The sequence below is a fragment of the Schistocerca americana genome, chromosome 8 (genome assembly GCF_021461395.2).
Source record: "Schistocerca americana isolate TAMUIC-IGC-003095 chromosome 8, iqSchAmer2.1, whole genome shotgun sequence".
In the NCBI taxonomy this organism is placed as follows: Eukaryota; Metazoa; Arthropoda; class Insecta; order Orthoptera; family Acrididae; genus Schistocerca; species Schistocerca americana.
In genome coordinates this window covers 507,755,269-507,778,748 of record NC_060126.1, presented here as the reverse complement: position 1 = coordinate 507,778,748, position 23,480 = coordinate 507,755,269, and positions in this window count along the sequence as shown.

Below are 23,480 nucleotides of genomic sequence, written 5' to 3'. Positions count from 1 at the left end.
AAACCCACCACTGGAAATCTGAGACAGCCCGTGTAAATTTTGAATCATCTACACCTACATCTACATGTACATACACAAACCACTGTGAAGTGCACGGCAGAAGGTATTTACCACACTACCTCTAGGCTGCTTTACACAATGGTGCCAGCATTATTGTCGCGCTCTCTCCTTCTCCATTCTCCAAATTTTCCCAACAGGGCTACGCGGGAACCACGTAGTCTACATACGTAGTGGGCGCCTCGTCATCTGCAGTACTATGAGTTGTCTGCAAAGTCCTTTCTGCGCCCTCTTGTCAAAACCGACGCCTGATAATATTAGCTACCTGTAGGATAATTGCTGGCCGTTTAAAATCCCAGTTTTAAAATTTCAACTCTGGATTAGATTGCTATACACGTAATTAAATTACAATTACATGAAACTGTTAGATAATTAGCTGCGGTATCTATACTTACAACAAATGTGTTCAACTATAGCGTCTCTCCGTCGTCTGAGGCGAATTGGCTGGCCGTTGTGGCCGAGCGGTTCTAGGCGCTTCAGTCTGGAACCGCGCGACCGCTACGGTCGCAGGTTCGAATCCTGCCTCGGGCATGGATGTGTGTGATGTCCTTAGGTTAGTTAGGTTTAAGTAGTTCTAAGTTCTAGGGGACTGATGACCTCAGATGTTAAGTCCCATAGTGCTCACAGCCATTTGAACAATTTTTGAGGGGAATTTTACGCCGGTTTAGCAGGTAACTTCAGCATTGCTTGAGGCAGCATGTAGGCTTTAGTTCTCCAAAATCGGATCCTGAGTAGAAGATATCATAATTTAAAGTTTTTTAAAGCCGTTTTCTCTGGCTGCTTAAACACTCTAATCTCCAAATCGTCTAAAGGAATATTTAAGGGATTTTTGCAAGTATCTTTGAGCATACCCTGGGGCGCCGTGTAGGCTTTATTTAATCGAAACCGAATCGCACGGAAAAGTATATCGTGATTTAAAATTTTATCTAAAGCCGTCGTATCTGTCTGTTTCCCTGTTTGAACACACTAATCTCCAAAACTACTACACGGATTTTCACAGCATTTTCAATGATATTTTGATCACAGATTGGGGCACCGCATATGCTTTATATCGTCAAAATCGGATCATAGAAAAAATATCGTAATTGAGTTTTATCTATATGCATACCAATATTATAAATGCGAAAGTTGTCTGTTACTTTTTCATGGCTAACCTGTTGCACCGACTTCAAATAAAGTTGCTATTGAGGTAGCTTGAACAGTGAGGAAGAGCACAGACTTCTTTAGAAAGTGTGTAGTACAAGATAATTATTGATTTGAGGAATGTGAGCCGCGCGGGATTAGCCGAGCGGTCTCAGGCGCTGCAGTCATGGACTGTGCGGCTGGTCCCGGCGGAGGTTCGAGTCCTCCCTCGGGCATTGGTGTGCGTGTTTGTCAATAGGATAATTTAGGTTAAGTAGTGTGTAAGCTTAGGGACTGACGACCTTAGCAGTTAAGTCCCATAAGATTTCGCACACATTTGAACATTTGAGGAATGTTAAGCTAATTAAGGAAAAATAATTACTTCTTGAGAAAGCTATTTGCTCTCTAAAGAAGCTATTTACCGTTTGACTTTTGAACTTTATCATATTTGTGATAATGCTTTTGTCGGTTCATAAGCGCTGCGTCATACAATTCAAGGTAATGAATGCAATGCTTATACAACCTTCAGTGTGTTTAATCCGTGCTTCCATACTCATTTGATGAGTGATGTACATATTGTATAATGTACAGCTACTTTAGTAGCTAGGTAAAGGCGCTGCACATGCCAAATCGTTGTGTGTTGGGAGAGCTTGGGAGGGGAGGCAGAGCGGGCTCGCATCACGAGGAATGCTGGGCTGAACACCGTAACAGAACTACTGGTATGCGTGCTCAGTGACAGGTAACAGCTGGTGTGCGATAACAACGATGATCTCATGCACCAATTCAAATGTATTAGTTAGCTCAAGAAAAACACAAAAATTGGCTATGTAAAGAATCATTAAGAGGAAAATACACACAGTAATGGAAAAAGTTCAGTATATTGACACTAATGTTACCAAACTGCGTAACAATGTCGGCTTACATTCCTTGTAATGCGCTGGTTTACTACAGTATTTTGTTAAATGGTCCAGGTTAAAGTCTGTTGTCTGCCTGCTCAGACACTTTACAGTGTTGAGGAAATGATCCATGTTTTCCAGTGTCACTTTGAACTGCTTTAGCTATGAGTAACGATGGTCATCTTTTCACCCAGTGGACATCACTGTTCTCCTCAAATTCTGATGATTATTTATGAGCAATTTCATTACTGAATCTACTGTAAAGGCGTAGTTCGAATCCCTAATTCCTTGAAGACGCAGGTAAAAGATGACTCGCTATTGTGAAATCAAGGTTTTCTTCCTAAGTGATGAGTTATCACACAAACTTATAGCTGGGCCGTTAGTTAGTGGAAATACGTGAGTATTCTGAGGTGTTGATTTGTTTGTGCTGCAAACTAGAAACTATGGGAAAAGAAAAAACTGCTAAACTTAGCTGTTTAAGATGTTACTTCTTTGTTTTCTATTTTAAATTTTCGTCATATCTACATCAAAGATTTTGAGCATCGTACCCTATTCACTAACTTATGTTGATGTGCTACAAAAACTGTCGATGATATTCTGTTTATTGTATAAAACAGTGTATAGCTGCTCATTTCCCAAACTATGGGAGAGTCAATTTGCAGAAAACTACTTACTACTTTTTTAAATACATTATCAAGCACTTCTTCTGCTATCCCTCCAACCAGATTCTGAAAGTAACCTCCAGAGGGTCGAGTGTGGGTGCAGAGTCTCTCAGCCCAAGCTGCAGCGTCATGCCATGCTGGCCGCCATCGTTTTCTAACCGCGCCATATTCGCTGATTGTTTCGCGATGTCGTTGTATAAGGCAGATGCCAGTTCTGGAAACTATCTTCTGTCATTGCTACAAAGCTAGTAGTCACTTCACCTGCAATTATGGACGTTTGCCATCGCCTTCCAAAGGCTTTTTTATTTTTCCTACAGCAGCTGTATTAAATGAAACGTCAGTGTAATGCTGTATTTCTTACACAGTTTAAGATACGTAAACGAGAATTCTTACATGCTACAATACTACGCAAACTGGCCAGCAATTCGTTCTGTAGGACATATAACTTGCTTTGTCTGCAAAGATGCTGTAACAAATGCCTTATTTTAATGTAACATTATACACTTTCTGAACAGCATTCGAGTGTTCATGAAAAGTGCAGTATAATAAAATAACCTTCGGTGTTGTTGTTTGCAATGAATCCAATGACTTCGAGGCTTTCTGAGCTTCTGCAAGTTGGAAATTATTGTCTGAGCGTTTTATAGCCTCTGATGATGCCTCCAACATTATGAGATGAAACGCTAGGCACAGAAACATGCCCTGGACCACGGCCTAATGCCAACAGACCAAATTCTTTACATTTCTGCAATCTATATAAATAAATATGTAAGTGTTCGTTTGTTCAAAATCGTTGTTGATAGTGTTTTTGAAATTTCAACACAACTTTCAATTCTAGTACCGGTACCTAATTCTTTAACATGTGTACATTTTAATACATACAATACATATACATATGCATAATGTAAACGGAAAACATTGTTACCCAAATTCTGGAAATGCACCTTTCCCATTTACTTCAAATTTTTACACAATAAATACATGTACACAGTGCCGTTAAAATCTTCAGAATACATCATTTTTAGTTTTATGGATACTGTGTGATGAGAGCATGAACCGATTTTCTGAACTACCTGTTCGTCAAAGGGCAACATACAATTTGTCATGGGAAAAATTTATAAAAATGACTTCCTACCTTAGTTATAACGAACGCCGGGGAGGAAAACAAAGCAGAATATCTTCACTGCCTATCTGTATATTATATATAGTATATACAACTGTTGTTTTGAAAAATACATAGCGTATGTGTTAATAGTATACAGCATAATTTTAGCTTTTGGCATGCCGCGTAAGACTTCATGAAACGGCACATACAATTAACCATGCTGAAAACTGTCTTATCGTCAATCAGTTCCAACCTATTTGTATGTTCGCCCTTGATCCTTCTTATGTCCAAACGAAACATTGATTCCCTCAAACTGAATTGGGTAAATCGTTCAGCATCATTGGTACACGGACTATAAGAGGCATCTTTCGAACTAGTGGATCTGTTGCTTCAGTTCCATTACTTCGCATGCCTTTAATCTTCAAACGGGCAGCATTGCAAAGTTTCAGATGACTCACATTGTGTGATAGTGTCTCAATCATATCACATGAAGCCATAAACTAACTTTCCTAATATGTAGGTCTTACGTTAAAACCGACTGCCAAGAATTAAACTAAACAGCACATATACAATATAAGAGGTATAAAATTTTTTATGTAAAACTGTGTGTAGGCTGAAATAATACACACGGAAGGAACAATTTGTCTAATGATTTAAATCCATACTACAGAATTTAAACCCCGCTAAGAGAAAGAAGACGAAAGTACACATTTTCACAGCACAGCATTTTCTTTGTCGCAGTCGGCTTTACAGAAAATCTGTATACTATCGCTTAAAGAAAATATGTTGGCTGTGTCCCACCGTAATTCGAAATGTTTGAAAACAACTTTTCCCCCATCACTTATCAGTATGAATTCTTTGTATTCGTCCACCGAATACGGGGCGTCACGCCAGACTGTTCAGAATACTGTGTGTAAAATTAAAACAACTTTTCCCCTTCACTTTTTAGTATAGTTTCCTTGTATTCGTCCACGGCATACGGTGCTTCACATCGCACTGTTCAGAATACTGTGTGTTAAATGAATAGCCATATAGGAACGATATTAGCCGCCTTAAATAACAAGCTAGGAGTGACACTTGTCAGATCAGTTACCTTAGAGCCGATGGACGGCGACTGCATTTCACTCTGCGAACTAAACATCAGACGAGAAGTCCGAGAAAGAAAGAAAAAACAAAAGAAAAAAGAAAAAAAGAAAAAAGAAAAAAAGAAAAAAGAAAAAAAAGAAAAAAATGGCGACCCCCTACGGACTGGGTACTCCCTCCTTATGTAGAGTCTGTGTTGCATCAGATTAAATTTTCAATGCTGATTGATAGGCAAAGTATGTATTATGTCGTTTGCGGAATACTGCAAATATCTACTCACTGCTATATAGCGGTCGTTACCATTTTTAGGCGATCAAGACTATTTGTAGGCTAATTACATTTATCTTGCAAAATACACTCCTGGCAATGGAAAAAAGAACACATTGACACCGGTGTGTCAGGCCCACCATACTTGCTCCGGACACTGCGAGAGGGCTGTACAAGCAATGATCACACGCACGGCACAGCGGACACACCAGGAACCGCGGTGTTGGCCGTCGAATGGCGCCAGCTGCGCAGCATTTGTGCACCGCCACCGTCAGTGTCAGCCAGTTTGCCGTGGCATACGGAGCTCCATCGCAGTCTTTAACACTGGTAGCATGCCGCGACAGCGTGGACGTGAACCGTATGTGCAGTTGACGGACTTTGAGCGAGGGCGTATAGTGGGCATGCGGGAGGCCGGGTGGACGTACCGCCGAATTGCTCAACACGTGGGGCGTGAGGTCTCCACAGTACATCGATGTTGTCGCCAGTGGTCGGCGGAAGGTGCACGTGCCCGTCGACCTGGGACCGGACCGCAGCGACGCACGGATGCACGCCAAGACTGTAGGATCCTACGCAGTGCCATAGGGGACCGCACCGCCACTTCCCAGCAAATTAGGGACACTGTTGCTCCTGGGGTATCGGCGAGGACCATTTTCAACCGTCTCCATGAAGCTGGGCTACGGTCCCGCACACCGTTAGGCCGTCTTCCGCTCACGCCCCAACATCGTGCAGCCCGCCTCCAGTGGTGTCGCGACAGGCGTGAATGGAGGGACGAATGGAGACGTGTCGTCTTCAGCGATGAGAGTCGCTTCTGCCTTGGTGCCAATGATGGTCGTATGCGTGTTTGGCGCCGTGCAGGTGAGCGCCACAATCAAGACTGCATACGACCGAGGCACACAGGGCCAACACCCGGCATCATGGTGTGGGGAGCGATCTCCTACACTGGCCGTACACCACTGGTGATCGTCGAGGGGACACTGAATAGTGCACGGTACATCCAAACCGTCATCGAACCCATCGTTCTACCATTCCTAGACCGGCAAGGGAACTTGCTGTTCCAACAGGACAATGCACGTCCGCATGTATCCCGTGCCACCCAACGTACTCTAGAAGGTGTAAGTCAACTACCCTGGCCAGCAAGATCTCCGGATCTGTCCCCCATTGAGCATGTTTGGGACTGGATGAAGCGTCGTCTCACGCGGTCTGCACGTCCAGCACGAACGCTGGTCCAACTGAGGCGCCAGGTGGAAATGGCATGGCAAGCCGTTCCACAGGACTACATCCAGCATCTCTACGATCGTCTCCATGGGAGAATAGCACCCTGCATTGCTGCGAAAGGTGGATATACGCTGTACTAGTGCCGACATTGTGCATGCTCTGTTGCCTGTGTCTATATGCCTGTGGTTCTGTCAGTGTGATCATGTGATGTATCTGACCCCAGGAATGTGTCAATAAAGTTTCCCCTTCCTGGGACAATGAATTCACGGTGTTCTTATTTCAATTTCCAGGAGTGTAGAAAAGTGCCCACAGTTGCCCGAATTCGTATCGTTACGCCTTGGCCGTTGAAGGATCGACTGGCCCGCCATACAGCTACGTATAGCGTGCTGAGCAACGTCAGGGGAAGGAAGCCGCGGCTGCGTGCGCGTGACGTAATGCGCCTTTCCTGCACAGTTCAGTTTCGGCGCTCACAATCAGACGGCTGCCATTGTTCTGCTGTTCCATGCCGCAGAGATGACATCCCATCTTCCGCCCGCTTCTCTCTCTCTCTCTCTCTCTCTCTCTCTCTCTCTCTCTCTCTCACACACACACACACACACACACACACACACACACACAGAGCTATTTAGATACAGCACAACGAGTCTCGTAACGTAGCTGTTCCAGGTTTAGTGCCGACTCCTTACAGTACTCTCTCCGAAGAACCTCCTGCAAGCGTGTGTAGCTACAGTCTTACTATAGAATAGTATTTGCCCCGATTGAGAAAGCTCGGTTGCTCAGTTAATTTCACAGTCCTTTGATCATTTTGCACAATAAGTCGTAATGATATGGAACGAGTCATTTTATGTTCATATCGCAAATTAATTTGTACATGTGGTTACATACTGAGCATTTCTAAGCCGTCTTTTTCTTTCACAAAAATAGAAAAAAAAGGTAAAAAGATGCACAGATGCTAGTCACTACTTTCTACCCGCCATCTTTTACACATTACAGTAATAGAAACTCTTCCGCAGAATAGGGAGAGCTATCAACGAGAAACTTTCCCAGGTTGTTTTCAAATCTTACCTTGCTGTCCGTAAGATATTTTGTATTGCTGGAAAAGTCTGTGACAAATACTCAGGTATTTCGCTGTTGTTCCAGGAGTGTCAGTCTTTCCCAGAAATACGTATAATGGCTTGCAGGAAGCGTCCTTTTCTTGAGTCTTTGACTGATTTTGCAGACCAGAAACAGTATATCACTGCCAGCAGAGGGATCTCTTTGTGTACCGCCAGCGACACGTTAGAACTGGCCTGGAAAGCCTGTATTCCTATCTCCAGGGGGAGGACAGGTTGGGAGGAGGGGAGGTAAGACTGGTTCTAAGCTGCTTAGTCTGTATCCACACATCGAGGTGAACACACGTGCAGCTGCCGCCACTCTCCCCTGGCGAGATCCTTTTCTGTCGGTTTTTGCGGTAGTTGTGATATCACAATCACTGTTCTCCGTTCCCAGTGCGTGTGTTGCATTATGATCCGTTGTTTATGAGCGGTTGATTTGCACGGCAATTTCGATGTGTAATTAGAGCAGTGGAGTATTTCCTGTCAGTTGTGGTAGCGTGTACTGACCCTCCTACAGTGCACTGACAGTTCGCTGCTGTATCCCTTCTTAGCACTTATGCACGTGTGTGTACAAGTTCCTTACCAGCCATACACTTGTGGATCAGTAGGAGACAATTCCTCCGTCATCGGCTGCAGGTTAATCCCCCGCCAGTTCCGAGTGGTATTGTGCCCTAGGGTACACAGCAAGGTGAACATATACACACACGCGATCGGAAACGGGAACAAAACCCGTTTCAAGCATCCTCAGTCGAGTTCCATACAACGAGGGGAGCACCTCTGGTTCATACAGTCTGCGGTAGTGGAATACGACAAAGCTGTCTCGTGCGCTGTGGATTGACCAGCAATTAAAAAAGACACGAACAGTTCCAGCACAGGCAGTAGTCTCTATGATTTGCGAAATGCATCATCAGTCCACCCTGCTGCCTCATTATCATTTGCTCCTCTCTGTCCAACACAATAACTCTTTAATTGAACATATTTACCAGCAATTTAATTAATGTTTAAATATATAAACAATATATTGCTCGAACTTAATATCCATTCCTTGTCATGAGATTCGTTTTTTCCCTAGAGTCTTTTTCTATCGTCCCACCAATTTTAGCCAGTTGTGTTTATTTTAATTTCAAATATCAAGGCTGTAGTGTAGTTCTGTTCCGCGCTAAAATTTAGAAAATTGTTCCAGCAGGATAATCCACATTGAAACAAATGAACACAATTCCCAACACAGAATCTAACGTCATTCCTCTCCATCGGCTCTGCACAGATTCAGTCTTTTTCCCGCCAGTTCTCAAACGGTGGAGCGGAAGGGAAGTAGATGGGAGGAGGGCAGAAGTAGGAGGGGGGGGGGGAAGTGGGGGAGGAGGCAGGAGTGGGGATGGTGATTTAAACAATGCTGACGTTCCCCCAACTATCCCCCAGGGAGAGCTGCCATCTTGAATAAATTAAAACTGCATCGGGTATCTCTTTATTTCTCTACCAACGTATCCTCATTATTATTAAATACATATTTAGCTACCATATGCAGCTGCAGTATATGCATAGAAAACACGCCTGCATTCGGCTGCAGTGCTGTGGAAAAATTTCAGAGCAGTCGATCAAGAACTTTCGGAGATCTAAGACTTTGAACAAACGAACATTTACGTTTTTATTTGCGTAGACTGGCCACTTTTCAGGCAACAACTTCATTTTGTCCTCTTTGTCCAGAATGTCCACCGTTCCCAATACTTCTTCACACGCTCGCTATGCTGTTGGTGTTTTTCTTCCATCCATGTTATTGCCCTCGTCGTAGTTCTTCTTGCGACTTGGAACCCCTCAAAAGTTTATATTCGGTTTCGAAACACGAACTATTCTAATGTGAGGGTTTCCAGATTGTTAGACCTCTCAAAGTCTTCCCAAACTTCTTTAATGCCCGTTGTGATCGTTTCCTCTTTTCTAGAGGGAGTCAAATATTTGTTCGGATAGTCTCCTTTTGTTCAATTTGTACAGGTGTCAGAAATATCAGCCTATTTTTCCTCACGGTCTCAGAGGTCCTGTCCGCGTTCTAGCAGACTCGTCTGGTTCCGATGTTTCCAGCCAGTCTAACTCTGGATTTTTCCTGGAATTCTCTTCTCCGTGGTCTCCAACCTCTCTAGCTTGCAGTTCAGCGAGAGGCATTCGCTGGCGTACAGGTATTTTATTTTGATCACAATATTGTAATGTCTCAGTCTAGCAATACAGGAGATGCACTTTTTCAAATGTTCAAATGTGTGTGAATTCCTAAGGGACCAAACTGCTGACGTCATCGTTCCCTAGACTTACACACTACTTAAACTTATTCTAAGACACACACACACACACACACACACACACACACACACACACACATACGCCCGAGGGAGGACTCGAACCTCCGCCGGGAGGGGCCGCGCAGTCCGTGACATGGGGCCTCAAACCACGCGGTCAATCCGCGCGGCTTGCACTTTTTTTTCTCATAAAATTTTTTGGCCGCTCATGTGCTGTCTTCATTTCTGAAATCTGTTTGCCTATCGCAGTTTTTTTCCACTTTTCATGTGCGCTCTCACAGAGGTACTTGAATTTCTCTAGCCTCGCAATCCAGCTTGTCTTTGCTTCAACGGATTTCAGTCCATATTTGTCATTCATCATGAATTTGGTCTTTTCTTTCCAAATGCTAGCTCCGTTTTGCTGACGACCCTTTGCAGGACATTGGTCTGGATGGTCGCCTTCTCTGGGCTTTCCGAAAGTATCGGAAAGTCATCCGCAAAGGCCAGCCGGTTCACTTTAATTCCTTCCGTCTCATTTCGACTAATTCCATTATTTTTCAGGTTCTGATTTTCAAATTATTACAGTATTTTCAGAACACACAGATGAGTAGACTGTCGCCTTGCATCACACCTGTCTTGAGTTCAAAAGGCCGAGACGGTTCTCCCATGAGCTTCACCTTGGAGGTAGTGCTTGCTACGGTGACTTTGGCTGTGTTCGAAAATTTGGTCTGACGTCGAATGATCTGATAACCCTATCCACGCTGATAACCTTTTTGAAGACTATGAAACACCTCTCAATTTTCTTGCGACTCGTTATTCCGTAAAGGATGATCGACTTCAGATGAAGGATTTGCTCGGCGCTGGAGCGTTTGTAAGTAGGCTGTTTAGGGTTTTATGTTGGTAACGCCACGCAGTGCTGTGTATGAAAATCGCTGACCGCGCTATGTGCAGTCTGTGGCTGGTTGGACTCACTGTTGGAATATTCGCTTGTGTAAAGTTAGGCAGTTGGATGTGAACAGCGCGTAGCGTTGGGCAGTTGGAGGTGAGCTGCCAGCAGTGGTGGATGTGGGAAGAGAGAGATGCCAGAGTTTTGAGAGGTTACTATAAGCGGACGATCTGGACATGTGTCTGTCAGAAAAATGAAATTTGTTTAATTGGATGTCACAAAATTGTATATATAATGTCTTTTGAAAGCTATTAAGATAAATACATTGTTTGTTCTCTATCAGAATCTTTCATCTGCTAACTATTCCTATCAGTAGTTAGTGCCTTCAGTAGTTAGAATCTTTTATTTACCTGGCAGTATTGGCGCTCGCTGTATTGCAGTAGTTAAAGTAACGAAGGGGTGTAGGTTATTGTTGGTCAGGGCCATTCTTTTGTAGGGATTATTGAAAGTCAGATTGCGTTGTGCTGAAAATATTATGTGTCAGTTTAGTGATGACCAGAATAAGTAAAGAGGAAACTGTTTGAGTACGTTGAGTTTTGCTCAGCTGTTTGAAAATCAAATAACGAAGAAGTTTACCAGCACAGTCATTCATAATTTTTCAAAGGGGACGTTTCACGGTCATTCCGCGACCCTCTTTGGTGCTCTCAGAGTTGCTTATCCAGGGTCACGTTTTTTCTACTCGGACGTATTTTTGAAAGGGTTTTGTAGGCGACCGGTAGGAGACACACATGTATAGCTGTAACGTCCTCTCTCTGTAACGTTTTGCAACTTCAAGTTATTTCTCGGCCTCCCACAGCGTTTGTAAAATTTGGTGTAGGTCAACGATAATTTTCGGTATGCGGATTATTCCGAAGGCTTTACACCACCCGATATTTTCAAAACGATATTTTGTGATACTTCAGTCCTGTAGATGCTGCAGGTAAATACAAATTTCGAAGCTTACTCCACAAAAAATATTCACATGTGAAGCATCGCAATGACGATCTCCACTCTTGTTTGCGAGGTGGGACGGTGCTGCCTTTGTTAGCTGAGCAGCTCTGTCAACCGTAAGTGGGTGCTTACTGTAACGCGAGCGCGTCATTTGTACTGGCGAAAAGAGTCACTACATTACGTTTATTCTTTCGGTAGAAATAGCGAAAAAGCCTCCCGCCGCCGCCCCCCCCCCCCCATTTCGCTCTGTGGTACATGAGTAAATACTGTGTCCTGCTCCAACAAACACTAGCCAACATTAAAAACAGTTAACTGTAGGAAAGTAAATACGTATTTTAAAAGCCCGTGACATTAAACATAGTTTTACACGAAAAGTTAGGTTAATGTGAGACACAGAGAATGCTGAAAACACTAGGGAAGTTGTTTACCATTTTGCGCGCAATCCAGTGTTTACAGAGCGATCGTTATTGTTGTGTAGCGCACAAACGTCAAGGCGAACGACCTTAAAACTTAGGGATTCCCAAGTGAAACGCTTCATCAGTGTTAAGACTGAAATCATTTGACACAATATTCTGTATTCACTTTTTTTGCCTGATATTCTGATGGTGGGCTGCGCCCGAAACGCTCAAATAAAGTTCCACTAGGAACTCGACCGTGCGACGAAGACGTCCCGTGTATCCAGCGACGTCACTGGTGCACCGCTCATTGGCGCCTCCCTCTGCTGCCGTGACAATAGAAGCCGCAACAATGGGCGCCGTGCTGGCAGTGTGTGGTGTTATGGACGCCGTCGCATTGTTCACGTGGTGCAGTGTCTTGTCTCAATGCAAACAGGCGATTTCCTCACTCAACGTAAGTGACGTCGTTGTACCACTGTACGCTACTCGCGTAGGACCGCTTACATCGTCCATAGCGTCGAGTATGGCACTTCTGAAATAAAGTATTTCATATTAGCATCAGCCATGAGATCTCGACCACCCACCCGAATGTCTGTACGTATTAAAACGCCACTTCCGGGACAGGGAGGTGAACTGGGCCAGGAATCTAACCCGCCCAGAGAATTAATGACGAGGTTCGGTGCGCCATCCAGCCTGGATGTGGTTTTCAGGCGGTTTCTCACATCCCACTAAGTGAATACCGGGCTGGAACCAAAGACTGGCCTCAGTTACACGATTCGCAAAATTTTAGAAAACTTTCGCTCACCGTCATACAGATAGAAATAGACGCAGACAGTTGGGGGTAAACACACACTCGTAGCCGAGCGGTCTCAGGGGCTCCAGTCATGGACTGTGCGGCTGGTCCCGGCGGAGGTTCGAGTCCTCCCTCGGGCATGGGTGTGTGTGTTTGTCCTTAGGATAATTTAGGTTAAGTAGTGTGTAAGCTTACGGACTGATGACCTTAGCAGTTAAGTCCCATAAGATTTCACACACATTTGAACATTTTTCAAACATACACTCCAAAAAAAAAATCACTCACTAAAAAAAAATTACCGTATTTTACGGACCATAATACGCACTTTTTCTTCTAAAAATTGCCTCTGAAATTCAGGTGCGTCTCACACTCGAAATTAATTTAAAAATGTCCAGCGATTCGTTTAAAATTCCCACCACTCTTAAAAATGGCCATATATTCGATGCCGTGGGAAACATGTCTGTATCTGGCAACATTGGATTCAACTGGCAACAGCAGTGCACCGATGCGACGGACATGAGCTGTTGGCATTCACAAGCGTGCTAACACCGTCTCCTTCCCACACGGCCGCCACAAACGCAGAACACAGTCTAGCCAATGATGTGTCATTGCAGCCTAAGGGGCCAGTGAACTTGAATTGAAAGTGATTTGTGACAGTAAAATATTTTTCTTAGTAGCTAGTTTCGTAATGGAAAAAAGTAAAATGTCGTCATATGATGCCTGCTACTAACTGAAAGTAATAGCGTATGCAGAAGAACGTGGAAACAGAACAACTGAGCGACATTTCGACCCTCCAATGTTAGAAAAAACTATTCGCGATTGCCGGGCTACTAAAGAACTGGAAAAAATGAGAAAGAGTAAATCTGCGAATCCAGGACTCAGTGACCAAAATCAAAATATCTCAGAAGATGCCACAGGAGCATGAAGAGAAAATACTATCTTTCCATCATTTTATTATTCAACATCGAAAGAAGACCAGTGTGAAACTAAGCCAAATAGCGTCTATACACGAAACTCCTGTGACACTGGATATGAAAGAATGGACTACACTGTTGTCCTTTCATGTTGCATTGACGGTACTAAAATTAATCCAGCGATCATTTTCAAACGCGAAACAATGCCGAAACCTGAAATACGGCCAGGCGTTGTTATCCACGTACGTGACAAACGCTGGATGGACGAGGCTGGTATGGAATTATGGGCCAATAGTGCGGTAGAGAAGGAAAGGTGCTTTATTGGAGAAGAGTTCTCTTCTTGTGCTGGATCATTTTAGTAGTCATTTGAAAAATTTTGTGAAAGAGAAACTGAGGCAGGGAAATACAGAGGTTGCTGTTATTCCGGGAGGATTTACTTCACAATTGCAACCCCTTGATGTTTCGATAAACAACCCATTTAACGTGTACCTGCATGAGACAGGAATGGAACAAATGTGTGATGGACGAAGCCCAACATGAATTCACACCGAAGGGAGCTTTAAAACAACCTACAATCAAACAAGAACGTCAGTGAATAAAACAGTTGTGGTCCAGAGTGTGAGAAGATATTAATGTTAAATCTCTCAAGAAGTGCGGCATAAGCAACGTCCTCGATGGCTGTGAAGACGATCATATATGTGAAGCGGGCAATGATTACGACGACGACGACGACGACGAAGAAGAAGAAGAAATTCCAGATGAACATTTTCAGGAATTGTAAAGGTCAGTTCGGTTTTATAAACAAAGAATTCCTTTTTTTAGTCTGGCTCTGCAATATAATAATAAAAATCGTAAAAACGTCATTTTTTTAAAAAACTGCTTAAAAATTGAGGTTCGTCTTATAGTCCGCAACGTCTCATAGTCGGTAAAACACACTACTGGCCATTGAAATTGCTACACCACGAAAACGACGTGCTACAGACGCGAAATTTAACCGACAGGAAGAAGATGCTGTGATATGCAAATGATTAGCTTCTCAAAGCATTCACACAAGGTTGGCGCCGGTGGCGACACCTACAACGTGCTGACATGAGCAAAGTTTCCAACCGATTTCTCATACACAAACAGCAGTTGACCGGCGTTGCCTGGTGAAACGTTGTTGCGATGCCTCGTGTAAAGGTCGGATTGTAGCCTATCGCGATTGCGGTTTATCGTATCGCGACACTGCTGCTCGCGTTGGTCGAGGTCCAATGGCTCTTAGCAGAATATGGAATCGGTGGGTTCAGGTGGGTAATACGGAACGCCGTGCTGGGTCCCAACGGCCTCGTATTACTAGCAGTCGAGATGAAAGGAATCTTATCCGCACGGCTGTAACGGATCGTACAGCCATGTCTCGATCCGAGTCAACAGATGGGTACGTTTGCAAGACCACAACCATCTGCACGAACAGTTCGACGACGTTTGCAGCAACATGGACTATCAGATCGGAGACCGTGGCTGCGGTTACCCTTGACGCTGCATCACAGAGAGGAGCGCCTGCGATGGTGTACTCAACGAAGAAACTGGGTGCAAGAATGGCAAAACGTCAATTTTTCGGACGAATCTTGGTTCTGTTTACAGCATCATGATTGTCGCATCCGTGTTTGGCGACATCGCGGTGAACGCACATTGGAAGAGTGTATTCGTCATCGCCATACTGGCGTATCACCCGGTGTGACGGTATGGGGTGCCATTGGTTACACGTCTCGGTCACCTTTTGTTCGCATTGACGGCACTTCTAACAGTGGACGTTAAATTTCAGATGTGTTACGACCCGTGGCTCTACCTTTCATTTTATCCCTGCGAAACCGTACATTTCAGCAGGATAATGCACGATCGCATGTTGCAGGTCCTGTACTGGCCTTTCTGGATACAGAAAATGTTAGACTGCTGCCCTGGCCAGCACATTATCCAGATTTCTCACCAATTGAAAACGTCTGGTCAATGGTGGCCGAGCAACTGGCTCGTCACAATACGCCAGTCACTATTCTTGATGAACTGTGGTATCGTGTTTAAGCTGCATGGGCAGCTGTACCTGTACACGCCATCCAAGCTCTGTTTGACTCAATGCCAAGGCGTATGAAGGCCGCTATTACGACCAGAGGTGGTTGTTCTGGGTACTGATTTCTCTGGATCTATGCACCCAAATTGTGTGAAAATGTAATCATATCTCAGTTCTAGTAAAATATATTTGTCCAATGAATACCCGTTATCATCTGCATTTCTTCTTGGTGTAGCAGTTATAATGACCAGTAGTGTAGGATATGCGAATGGAACGGAAATCAATAGATGTGATGGATGTGTACAGAGAAACATATGATTACAATTTCAGAAAAATTTGATTATTTATTCGAGAGAAAATCTCCACAAATTGAGCAATATGAGTAACACGTTGGTCCACTTCTGGCCCTCATGCAATCAGCTATTCGGCTCGGCGTTGACTGATAGACTTGTCGGATGTCCTCCTGATGGCTTTCGTGCCAAATTGTCCAGTTGGCGCGTTAGAACGAAAAAATCCCCAGATGGCTGAAGGGCTTTGCGAAAAATACCCCAAACGTTGTCAAGTGGGGAAAGATCCGGTGACCTCGATGACCGAGGCAGGGTTTTGCAGGCGCGAAGACAAGCAGTAGAAACTCCCGCGGAGTGCGGGCAGGCGTTATCTTGCTGAAATGTAAGTCCACGACGGCTTGCCATGACGGGCGAGGAAAGGGGGGTACAGAATGTCGTCGGTGTACCGCTGTGATGTACGGGTTCCGCGGATGGCAACCGAATGGATCCTGCTCTGAAATGACACAAGCTGGCTGGTGACTGGGGCTCTGTCAGAAGCGGGACTCGCCGCCGAAGACGGCTCTACTCCAGTCAGTGAGATTCCGGGCCGAAGACGCCCGTGGGCTTACATTTCACCAACACAACGCCTGTTCACACACGGCGAGAGTTTCCACTGCTTGCCTTCGTGCCTGCAAAACCCTACCTTGGCCAGCAATGTTGCCGGCTCTCTCCCCGATTAAGAACGTTTGGAACACTACGGACACGCCCATCTCGGGATTCCGACGGTCTAGCGCGCCAGCCGGACAGATTTTGGCACGATGCCGCTCAGGAGGACGTCAAGCATCTCCGTCAGTCAATGCCAAGCCGAAGAACCGCCCGCATAAGGGTCACAGGTGGACCACCGCCTTACTGACTTTGCCCAGTACACAGAGTTCTTCCTCTTCAATAAATCGTGCAATTTTTCTGAAATTATAGTCACTTGTTTGTCTGTACATGAACACACATCTACCAATTTCCGTCCCATTCAGACAATTCCTTCGTGGTGAGTCTTTTTTTTCCCTTGGTGTGTACTTCATGCGTTTGTGCTGAAATTACAGGTTGTAACACCTCCGATTTATGTATCCCGCTCGATCGGGATCAGATAGCAGCCCAAATAAATATTAATTAATGTGACCGTGTACCTAATGGGGCTGGCAATCGCATTTGACTGCTACGAAGTTGTTACATTCCATTTTGTCCTTCTCAATGCTGTAATAATGAAATGTCTGGTACCAAGAAGAACAACAACACAGCTTCATTAATCAAGAACCTATATTCGTCTCTAAAACACAAGAAAAAGAAGACAGCCACTGCCTTCTTCATACATATTTAATAACGGCTACTCTCAGCACAGGCTTCTTCGTTATTCATTATCGTCACACGCTAAATACAACCACTGCAATCCAACACTGCAATCCAACACGGCAATCCAAATGATGCCGGCGCGGTAGACGCAAAACCTAAAATATCGGCACAGAAATATCACTGATCACTCTCGTAATTATACTTTTTCACTTTCCCGTATTATTCTAACACAAAGGGGTTAAACCGCGGCGATGGCCACTCCCTTTGTCGGCAAAGCCTTGCATACATCAACAGGCCTCCACACGGCTCGGCCCGCAACCTGTGAACTGACTGCAACTCTACACTAGTTCTCGCAACCCGACACTATCGATTGTTTGCGCTACCGACCTGTGCCGAGTGCAAACTTATAGTAAGGGCCTACGGACCCCTTACAAGGTCTATCGCGTAATTTTAAATGATAATAAATGACTGAATAATTCATGCAGCGATAACCGTGCTGTTATTCTTATTGTATGAAATAGTTCTGAAAAATAGAAATAATGAATCTTCTCTCTTTTATGTATGTTAAAAACCACGGCTCATTTTTCTCAGGGTGCTATCACCAACAATAGCATACATATCCCAACGTGAAGACATCCGTCCAACTCACGATGCATTAAAATCCTTTTTAACTATTTCGCGATAATACATTTAAACAATTCTTAATTTTTTCTGAGGGGCTGCATGTTCCAGGATAGCTGTCTATATGCAGTGGCAGCGTAAGCATTTATCGATATTGTTATTAATAAAAACTGTACCTGTGGTCTAATATGAATTGAAAAATATTGCAGGGCGCCGTTTTCAGATTATTAACATTATTATTTTTATACTGTTAGTATTATATGACTGTTAGAAGAACTTGTATAATTTTTTGTCATTAAAATGGAGTCGCTACAACAATGAGCCTACACAGAAATGGCCAGGGCAACATTTAATTGTTACGTACTGAATCATATACAGGATAGGTACTAGCTACTCACAAAAATACGAACTACAATTATTAATCTCATATGTATTCAACAAAATTATATTCCTACTACAAAGAATTGTATCAGCTACAGACCGTGAAAATTTAACGTCCGTCAGGGAGGACCGCATAATCGACAAGACACTGAAACAAAAAACCACTCATCCTTCAAAAATGGTTCAAATGGCTCTGAGCACTATGGGACTTAACATCTGAGGTCATCAGTCCCCTAGAACTTAGAACTACTTAAACCTAACTAACCTAAGGACATCACACACATCGATGCGGGATTCGAACCTCCGACCGTAGCGGTCGCGAGGTTCCAGACTGAAGTGCCTAGAACTGCTCGGCCACATCGGCCGGCACTCATCTTTCTTCTACAATAATAATAATAATAATAATGATAATAATAATAATAATCCCCGTGGAAGCCTGGGAAAAGAATAGGCCTCCGGTATGTTCTGCCAGTCGTAAAAGGCGACGAAAAGAACAAACCACGAATAGGGCTAACCCCCCTTTTAGTGTGATTAGTTGGTTCAGGACAGAACTAAAGAAGCCTCGGACAAACGCCGTCATGGTCGGGGACGACGCTTGAGCCCTATGCCCGCCCACAATGGTAACGACACTGCTAGCCAACTGGAAAATGATTTAAATCCAAATAGATGTGTTTTGCAGGATATGCTTCCTGCAACCACCCTAGAAGGAAAACAAAGACAGAGGATGAGATGGTCAGATGTAGTTAATCGACACCTCATGTTCTGTTATTACCAAGCAACAAACCTAGGAACCAACACAACTGGATACAGATCACAAGTATACACAACATTTATTACCAGATACCCAGAATTAAAATTTTTAACAGAACGACGACTAGCTGATCAGATCCGTGTAATAATCAAAAATAACAGGATACCCCAGTCAGAATTAGAAAACATCAAACAACAAGTACAACAAATACTGGAACAAAATAATGTGCAATCAGAAGAAGAAAATACAGTAATGGACTCAAACATCCCAGAGCAAACAAACAAAGAACAACACGCACCAATTAAACAATCAGAGGACAACGAAATCTTAAGACAGCCACCAGAAAAAGCACAAATAGAACACGAAGTGACACACATGTTAGATATAGAAGAAAAATTTCAGCTGACATATATAGAATACAAAGACACAAATACAGACATTAGACCATTCTTGCATAGACCACCAAATAACCCACAAGTCGAAACAACAATAGAAACTATCAACACAATCATACACAACAAAATAAATGAAAACACAACTATGGAAGAGTTACAACTACTGGTATATATAGGAGCACTCACTACACTAAATATACACACTAGGCAGAGATCAGAACCAACCAACACACAGAAGAAACCCACAAAACCAGCATGGCAACACAGGCTACAGATCAAAATAGAAAAACTGAGAAAAGGCATCGGACAGCTAACACAATTTATAAGAAATGAAATCTCGGGAAAAAAAACGAAAAGGGTTAGGTAAAATCTCACAACAAGAAGCGACAGAGCAATTAGACGAAAAGAAGCAGAAATTACCAGCATTAGCCAAACGACTCAGAAGATACAAAAAAGTGAAAATAGAAGGAAACAAAACCAAACATTGAACACAAACCAAGAGAAATTTTACCAGACAATAGATAACATTAAAATAAACAATCCACCAAACATAACAGACATGGAACACTTCTGGAGCAACATATGGTCAAACCCGGTACAACATAACAGGCATGCACGGTGGATACAAGCAGAAACAGATACATACAAGATGATACCACAAATGCCTGAAGTGATAATTTTGCAACATGAAGTCACCCAAGGAACTAATTCTACTCACAATTGGAAAGCCCCTGGAAAAGATAAAATAGCAAATTTCTGGTTAAAGGAGTTCACCTCAACACATTCACATCTAACTAAATTATTTAACAGTTACATTGCAGACCCATACACATTCCCTGATACACTTACACATGGAATAACTTATCTGAAACCTAAAGATCAAGCAGATACAGCGAACCCAGCTAAATATCGCCCCATAACATGCCTACCAACAATATACAAAATATTAACTTCAGTCATTAAACAGAAATTAATGACACATACAACACAGAACAAAATTATAAATGAAGAACAAAAAGGCTGTTGCAAAGGAGCACGAGGATGTAAAGAGCAACTGATAATAGATGCAGAGGTGACATATCAAGCTAAAACTAAACAAAGGTCGCTACACTATGCATACATTGATTACCAAATAGCTTTTGATAGTGTACCCCACTCATGGTTACTACAAATATTGGAAATATACAAAGTAGATCCTAAATTGATACAGTTCTTAAACATAGTAATGAAAAATTGGAAAACCACACTTAATACCCAAACAAATTCAAATAATATCACATCACAACCAATACAGATTAAGCGTGGAATATACCAAGGAGACTCATTAAGTCCTTTCTGGTTCTGCCTTGCTCTTTACCCACTATCCAACATGATAAATAATACAAATTATGGATACAATATTACTGGAACATACCCACACAAAATCACACAATTGCTATACATGGATGATCTAAAACTACTGGCAGCAACAAATCAACAACTCAACCAATTACTAAAGGTAACAGAAGGATTCAGCAATGATATAAGTATGGCTTTTGGAACAGACAAATGTAAGAAAAATAGCATAGTCAAGAAGATTACATATTGGATAACCACAGCGACTGCATAGAAGCGATGGAAAAAACGGATGCCTATAAATATCTAGGATACAGACAAAAAATAGGAATAGATAATACAAATATTAAAGAAGAACTAAAAGAAAAATATAGACAAAGACTAACAAAAATACTGAAAACAGAATTGACAGCAAGAAAACAAGACAAAAGCTATAAATACATATGCTATACCAATATTGACCTACTCATTTGGAGTAGTGAAATGGAGTAACACAGACGTAGAAGCACTCAATACACTTACACGATCACAATGCCACAAATATAGAATACATCACACACATTCAGCAACTGAAAGATTCACATTAAGCAGAAAGGAAGGAGGAAGGGGATTTATCGACATAAAAAAACCTACATTATGGGCAGGTAGACAATTTAAGAAAATTCTTTATAGAACGAGCAGAAACTAGCAAAATACACAAAGCAATCACTCATATAAATACATCGGCTACACCACTGCAATTTCATAACCACTTCTACAACCCTTTAGATCACATAACATCAACAGATACGAAGAAAGTAAATTGGAAAAAGAAAACACTACATGGCAAGCACCCGTATCATCTAACACAGCCACACATCGATCAAGACGCATCCAACACATGGCTAAGAAAAGGCAATATATACAGTGAGACAGAAGGATTCATGATTGCAATACAGGATCAAACAATAAACACCAGGTATTACAGCAAGCATATTATTAAAGATCCCAATACCACAACGGATAAATGCAGACTTTGTAAACAACAAATAGAAACAGTAGATCACATCACAAGCGGATGTACAATACTAGCAAATACAGAATACCCCAGAAGACATGACAATGTCGCAAAAATAATACATCAACAGCTTGCCTTACAACATAAACTTTTAAAACAACACGTTCCTACATACAAGTATACACCACAAAATGTAATGGAGAATGATGAATACAAATTATACTGGAACAGAACCATTACAACAGATAAAACAACGTCACATAACAAACCTGACATCATACTCACCAATAAAAAGAAGAAATTAACAGAACTAATCGAAATATCCATACCCAATACAACAAATACACAAAAGAAAACAGGAGAAAAAATTGAAAAATACATCCAACTGGCTGAGGAAGTCAAGGACATGTGGCATCAGGATAAAGTTGACATTATACCATTTATACTATCCTCTACAGGAGTCATACCACACAATATCCACCAGTAGATCAATGCAATACAGCTACATCCAAACATATATATACAACTACAGAAATCCGTAATTATTGATACATGTTCAATTACCCGAAAGTTCCTAAATACAATATAACACATACCGTACAGTTAAAAGGAAGTGACACTTGATCAAGGTCCGCGTCACTCCATTTTTAACCGGACTTAACGCCTGAGAAAGTGAAGGAAATAATAATAATAATAATATGTGTAATTCTGATAGCACAGGTAACTCTTCTCCATTGTTAAGTCTCTGCATTTTATTTCTGCTATTTTTTAACAGAGGCAATGCTATAAAAAAAACCTGGAATACCATTTGCATAGTTACATACAGCCTTGTAAATGGCATTCCACGATAGCACATTTCCTTTAATCGTTTGTCTACGTCCAAACAGGTGACGATCGACGTGTTTGATTTAATCTTTATTATTTAATTATTATGTTTATCTGCTTCCGAACAGGTGATTACAGGTTGATGTGATTTATTTTATTATTATTATTATTGTTGTTATTATTATTGACTAAATTCGTCTGCATCCAAACAGGTGGCGACAGATACACGTTGTTTTTTAATCATCATATTAATGTGTTTTAAGCTTGCCCGCGTCCAAACAGGTGACTGCAGGCACATGTGATTTTAATAGTTATGATAATACATGTGCTTTCTTACAATTCTTGTATACGGGTGCTTTTACTCTAAAGTTGAGTGCAGCCTTTTTTTGCTATTTCTCCTCGGAATGATTTGTTTTATGCTCCCCCATTTGGGTAAAGGCCACTGGGAAATGGAGGGAATACCAGGGCAGAGCTGTAAAGACTGTACTCTTATTAAACATTTAAATACATAAAAACAGACACAGTTACCTTCAATTTGGTCTGTCGTTAAGATTTTTACATAAAACAGAATGTTCATAGTTATTTTTCTTTCGCGGTAAGCTGGTGAAGTGACGAGGGAGTGGGCGCCGGAATGCGACCCCGTCAGCGCGTACTGCACGTTGTGACGTCACCGAGGCGAGCGACAGCTGACGCGCGACAGCGGCGAGCCGCACGCAGCCGCCCGCCGCCCCCCACCCTCCTCGCGGCTGTTCTCCGCCACAGCTCCACAGCCAAATTTCATGAAATG